This window comes from Myotis brandtii, unplaced genomic scaffold (genome assembly GCF_000412655.1).
Source record: "Myotis brandtii unplaced genomic scaffold, ASM41265v1 scaffold897, whole genome shotgun sequence".
Lineage (NCBI taxonomy): Eukaryota > Metazoa > Chordata > Mammalia > Chiroptera > Vespertilionidae > Myotis > Myotis brandtii.
Genome location: NW_005371679.1, coordinates 393,084 through 399,161, shown reverse-complemented (window position 1 = coordinate 399,161; position 6,078 = coordinate 393,084).

Below are 6,078 nucleotides of genomic sequence, written 5' to 3'. Positions count from 1 at the left end.
CCCCACGGGACCGTCCACTGGGTCCCCTGGGAGGCTCCCCCGACCCCCGTCAGCCAGGGACACCCGGCGGTTTGCCCAGCCTTTGTGCCACCAAAACCATGACTTACTCAGGATTTCGCTTTACATTGACTCGCCTTTAATTTTTTAAAAATATTTTTTTATTGATTTCAGAGAGGAAGTGAGAGAGGGAGAGAGAGAAACATCAATGATGAGAGAGAATCATTGATCGGCTGCCTCCTGCACCCCCTACACTGGGGATGGAGCCCACAACCCGGGCACGTGCCCTGACCGGGAATCGAACCGTGACCTCCTGGTTCATAGGTTCTCGCTCAACCACTGAGCCACACCAGCCCGGCTCGACTCACCTTTTAAATCAGCCTCATCCATAACAGTGACCCGGGGACACTGTGGATGAACTAGCATTTTTGGCAACAACGTGCTAAAATAAATACACACCGGAGCCTGCACATACTTAAGCCTCTAAAACGAACTTCATGGGCAGGGAGCGTGGAGGATGAAGGGCAGGGAAGGTGACACCACGAGGCCGCAATCACATCCCCGGGATATTGGGGTTGGCAACACCCCACAGCGCGGCTGAGCGGGTGAGAGGAAGGAGACATCAGAGGCCCGACCAGCAAAGGGGATTATAAAATATATTTTTATTGATTTCAGAGAGGAAGGGAGAGGGAGAGAGAGATAGAAACATCAATGATGAGGGACAATCATGGATCGGCTGCCTCCTGCACGCCCCCCACTGGGGATCGAGCCGGTAACCCGGGCATGTGCCCTGACCGGGAATTGAACCCAGGACCTCCTGGTTCAGAGGTCAACGCTCAACCACTGAGCCACACCGGCCGGGCTCACCCTTAAATTTACAAGTTGGACAACTACAGCTCAACGAAGGACCCTCTGTTCAACACACGAGCGTGCCTGACACATCCCTGCGCTGGGACTTCGGAAGGTGGGCGTTGGGAACCAGCAGTGGGGGCGGGAAGGCCACAGCCCAGGGGGGCACCCACCGCAGCTCCCCCGGGCAGGGGGCGGGGAGACACCGGGCCGCGCCCTCACACCACGGCCTGGAGCGGAAGTCGGGCGGAGCAGTTTCCCCAGAGAAAAGGCATCGCCCTTCCGGCCTCCCATCTCCCCTCACAAGGGAAAGGAAAAAGCACGCCTCCATCAGCCCCAAAGCACAACACAGGTTCCTGGCAATCCCTAAAACTCCAGTCACAAACACCCCCGTGGCGTTTTTCAAAGAAACAGAACAAAGAATCTGCAAATTCATATGGAACCACATGAGACCTGGAATAGCCAAAAAAAAAAAAAAACCCTGGAAAAGAAAAGAAATGAGCCTGGCAGGCGTGGCTCGATGGTTGAGCATCGACTTAGGCACCAGGAGGTCACAGTTGTGGTTGAGCATCGACCTAGGAACCAGGAGATCACAGTTGGATTCTCGGTCAGAGCACATGCCCAGGTTGCGGGCTCCGTCCTGTGTGGGGTGTGCAGGAGGCAGCCGATCAATGATTCTCTCTCATCATTGATGTTTCTCTCTCTCTCTCTCCCCCTTCCTCTCTGAAGTCAATAAAAATATATTTTTTAAAAAAGAAAAAGCAAGTGAAGTAATTAAACTCCTGACTTCAAACTACACTACAAAGTTATAGTCATTGAAACAGCATGGCACGGTAGAGAAACAGGCACACAGACCAATGGAACAGAACTGAGAGTCCAGGGGGAAACCCACATGGATACGGGCAACTGATTTCCCATGAAGGAGTCAAAAGCATGCAATGGGGCAAGGGAGGCATCTTCAGCAAACAGTGTTGGGAGACCTGAGAACCACCCACAAAGGCATGAAGCCAGCCGGCATCCGACACCACACACACATGTGCGCACACACGGAGACCAGACGTGTTCAAAGAGAGAGGGCTGTGGTATGTGTGAAACTTTCTTTTTCATAAACGTAATGGGAACTACACACACAAAAACCAACACTGAGACACAGAGCTTAAAAAAAGAGGAAACAGAGGAGAGAAGTGTGGAATACCACCCAACAGAAATGGGCGGGAACACACAGGAAAAGAACCGACGGAGCCCAGCCAAAACTACTACAGAACTAAAGGGAGAAACAGATCAAGACACAATCATAGCTGGGGACCTTAACCCTCCACTGGCAGCTCTACACAGATCATCCAAACAGAAAATCAGTAAGGAAATATTGGCCTTCGATGACACATTAAATCAAATAGACATAAATGACAGTTACAGAACCTTGCATCCCAGAACATCAGATTATACATTCCTCTCCAGCACACATGGGACATTCTCAAGGACAGACCATACGTTGGGTCACAAACTAGCCTCCACAAATTCAAGAAGATTGAAATTATACCTTGAGCCCTAGCCGGTTTGGCTCAGTGGATAGAGCATTGATTCTGGTCAAGGGCACATGCCCGGGTTGTGGGCCGATCCCCAATGTGGGGCGTGCAGGGAATACCACCCAACAGAAATGGGCGGGAACACACAGGAAAAGAACCGACGGAGCCCAGCCAGCGTGGCTCAGGGGTTGAGCGTTGACCAATGAACCAGGAGGTCACGATTCCATTCCTGGTCAGGACACATGCCCGGGTTGCGGGCTCGATCCCCAATGGAGGGCGTGCAGGAGGCTGTTGATCAAGGATTCTCTCTCCTCATTGATGTTTCTATCCTCATTCCCTTTTCCCTCCCTCTCTGAAATCAATAAATCCTATATAATAAAAGGCTAATATGCAAATTGTCCCCTGGACCAGGAGTTCGACCAGGGGGCAGGGCTGGCCAGTCAACCTCCTGCATCCCCTCCCCAGGGCTGGCCTGGCCCGATTGGCCCCAATCCGAACGGGGCAGGTCAGCCGGACCCCGGCCGTGCACGAATTCATGCACTGGGCCTCTAGTATGTATATAAAACAAAACACAAACAAACAAACAAGAAGAACCAATGGAGGCACCAAGCTTCCGAAAAACAAAGGATAAAATGGGCATAGCAAGTCCTCATAATCACTAATTACTCTAAATGTAAATGAACAATTCACCATAAAGAGGCAGAGAGTAGCAGAGTGGATCAAAAAACAAAACCCAACCATACGCTGCCTACAAGAGACGCCTCTCAGCTGCAAAGACGAAGGTAGAGCCAAATTGGAAGGGTGGGAAACGATTTCCTAAGCCAGGGGTGGGGAACGTCTGGCCCGAGGGCCAGATAAGGCTCCGGATATCATTTGGTCTGGCCCTGCCCTGGCATTAGGGGCGAGTTCGAACCAGCATTACATCTTAAAGAACTAGAAAAAGAAGAACAGTAACAACCCAACGTCGGCAGAAGAAAGGAAATCATAAAAACTAGAGCAGAATTGTGCAAGAGAAGAAAAGGACTATAGAAAACATTACTACAACACAGAGCTGGTTCTTTGAAAAGATGAATAAAATTGACAAACCCCTGACTAGACTCACTGGGAAAAAGAGAAAAGATTCACATAAACAAAATCAGAAATAAACACGTTACCACAGGGAGTTCGACCGGGAGACCGGGAGTTTGATCACTCGCTATGACGTGTGCTGACCACCAGGAGGAGGCACGGAACGAAGGAAGGCCCCAGCTGGCAGCTGGGGAAGGAAGGCCCCGATCGGCCCTGATCACTGGCCAGGCCTAGGGACCCTACCTGTGCACGAATTTCGTGCACCGGGCCTCTAGTTTTATAATGATAACAGGGACACTACAGCAAGAAAACATAACACTTCTTAAGATATATGCATCCCACCAGAGAGCATGGAAATATATGAAAAACTACTACAGAACTAAAGGGAGAAACAGATCAAGACACAATCATAGCTGGGGACCTTAACCCTCCACTGGCAGCTCTACACAGATCATCCAAACAGAAAATCAGTAAGGAAATATTGGCCTTCGATGACACATTAAATCAAATAGACATAAATGACAGTTACAGAACCTTGCATCCCAGAACATCAGATTATACATTCCTCTCCAGCACACATGGGACATTCTCAAGGACAGACCATACGTTGGGTCACAAACTAGCCTCCACAAATTCAAGAAGATTGAAATTATACCTTGAGCCCTAGCCGGTTTGGCTCAGTGGATAGAGCATTGATTCTGGTCAAGGGCACATGCCCGGGTTGTGGGCCGATCCCCAATGTGGGGCGTGCAGGAGGCAGCCGATCAATGATTCTCTCTCATCACTGATGTTTCTATCTCTCTCTCCCTCTCCCTTCCTCTCTGAAATCAATAAAAATATATTAAAAAAAAGAAATTATACCTTGAGATTAAAAATCAAATGCAAAAAAGGAAGTGAAGAAACCCACAAATACGTGGAGATTAAACTCCATACGACTAAGAAGTGATCGGATCAAAGAAGAAAAAAAAAGGTGAGATCAAAAGGTATACAGAGACAAATGAGCAGGCAACACAACATATCAAAACCTGTGGGATGCAGCGAAAGCAGCCATAAGGGGAAGGTTTATATCATTACAGGCTTCTCTCAAGAAACAAAAGAAATCCCAAGGTAAGAACCAGCATTACATCTTAAAGAACTAGAAAAAGAAGAACAGTAACAACCCAACGTCGGCAGAAGAAAGGAAATCATAAAAACTAGAGCAGAATTGTGCAAGAGAAGAAAAGGACTATAGAAAACATTACTACAACACAGAGCTGGTTCTTTGAAAAGATGAATAAAATTGACAAACCCCTGGCTAGACTCACTGGGAAAAAGAGAAAAGATTCACATAAACAAAATCAGAAATAAACACGTTACCACAGACATTACAGATATACATCATATAAGAACACTAGGGCCCTAACCGGTTTGGCTCAGTGGATAGAGCGTCGGACTGCGGACTGAAGGGTCCTGGGTTCGATTCCGGTCAAGGGCATGTACCTTGGTTGCGGGCACATCCTCGGTGGGAAATGTGCAGGAGGCAGCTGAATCGATGTTTCTCTCTTATTGTTGTTTCTAACTCTCTATCCCTCTCTCTCCTTTTCTCTCTGTAAAATATATTAAAAAAAAAAAAAAACAACAACACTAGGACAGACTAGATGCCACCAAATTCAATGACCTAGAAAAAATAGATACGTTCTTAGAAATACAGAACCTTCCTAAGCTGAATCATGAAGAACTGGAAAATCTAAATAGACCGATCAGCAGTGAGGAAATTGAAAAAAACAACAACAAACAAAAAAAACACACACACATCAAAAACGTCCCAAAGCCCAGCCAATGTGGCTCAGTGGTTAAGCATCAACCCATGAACCAGGAGGTCACGGTTTGATTCCTGGTCAGAGCACATGCCTGGGTTGTGGGCTCGATCCCCATTAGGGGGCGTGCAGGAGGCAGTGATCAATGATTCTCTCTCATTATTGACACAGAGCAGATTAGCATGGCCCCTGTGCAAGGGTGACATGCAAATCCGTGAAGTCTTCCATCTATAATAATAAAAGCATAATATGCTAATTAGACCGGCATCCTTCCGGACATCCTTCCTTCCAGACAAAGCCGTGGCAGGCGGGGGCCGAGGCAGAGGTGGCCACCGTGGCAGCGGGGGGCCAAGGCCCTTGCACAAATTTCATGCATCAGGCCTCTAGTATTTTAGAACTAACATCATTAAAATGCCCATACTACCCAAAGCAATCTACAGATTCAACTCAGCCCCTATTAAATACCAACGGCATATTTCACAGACCTGGAACAAATATTACAAATGGAACCAAAAAAGACTTCGAATAGCTACAGCAATCTTAAGAAAGAAGAAAAAAGTTGGAGGAATCACAATACCAGATATCATGTTATACTACAAAGCCACCATAATCAAAACAGCTGATACTGGCACAAGAACAGGCATGTAGATCAATGGAACAAAACAGAGACCCCAGAAATCCACCCACACCAAGAGGGTCAATTAGTATTTGACAAAGGAGGCAAGAGCATACAATGGAGTCAAGACAGTCTCTTCAATTCATGGCGCTGGGAAAATTGGACAGATTATGCAAAAAAAATGCAACTACACCACCAACTGACACCATACACAAGAATAAACTCA